Source organism: Vombatus ursinus, unplaced genomic scaffold (genome assembly GCF_900497805.2).
Source record: "Vombatus ursinus unplaced genomic scaffold, bare-nosed wombat genome assembly UNPS02014797.1, whole genome shotgun sequence".
NCBI lineage: Eukaryota > Metazoa > Chordata > Mammalia > Diprotodontia > Vombatidae > Vombatus > Vombatus ursinus.
In genome coordinates this window covers 16211050-16211324 of record NW_020954575.1, presented here as the reverse complement: position 1 = coordinate 16211324, position 275 = coordinate 16211050, and positions in this window count along the sequence as shown.

Genomic DNA, 275 nt, shown 5'->3' with positions numbered 1-275 from the left:
CACGGCTCTGTCCACTGTGCCACCAAAGTGGCATCAGAATACTAACCATGTAGCATGCCTCCTGCTTCTTGTCAGATGAACAGCGGATTCTTTTTTTTTTTTAATTTACTTATTTTGATTTATCAACAATCATTTCCATAAGCTTTTGAGTTTTAAATTTTTCTCCCCCTCCCTCCCTACCTCCAGTGCAAGACAGCATGAAATCTGACATAGGCTATACATATATACTCCTATTAAACATATTTTCACATTAGTGATGTTATAAGGAAGAATTA